The sequence below is a fragment of the Tupaia chinensis genome, unplaced genomic scaffold, assembly GCF_000334495.1.
Source record: "Tupaia chinensis unplaced genomic scaffold, TupChi_1.0 Scaffold145717_1, whole genome shotgun sequence".
NCBI lineage: Eukaryota > Metazoa > Chordata > Mammalia > Scandentia > Tupaiidae > Tupaia > Tupaia belangeri.
Window position 1 is genome coordinate 930,070 of NW_006205575.1, and position 450 is coordinate 930,519.

Consider the following 450-nt stretch of genomic DNA (forward strand, 5'->3'; position numbering starts at 1 on the left):
AACTGCTTTTCTTGAAATTAAAAAATAATTTAAAAATACCTATTTAATGACTGTCATAAGCTATATAGCATCAGCTAGGTTCTACCTTATAGTACATTCATTCTACTCAGAGTTTCATGCCTAAAGTCAGACATATATTCACAGGTATGTATATACCAGCTGAACTTGCTATTGAAAGTAGTTAGATCACTTAAGAAATTTTGTGAATCAATATAATGTGGGGAAAAAAGGAATGGAAAACAACTCTAGACACCTGAGATAGTGTGGGAGGAGGGTGGGAAATGGTAGAAGGTGAGAAATAGAGGTAAAATATATATATATATATATGTGTGTGTGTGTGTGTGTGTGTGTGTGTGTGTGTATATATGAAATTAGAAATGGAAAATTATTGATGATAACATGTATGATTAAGCCACTATGCAGTATATTCTGGATGGGAAATCACATTTT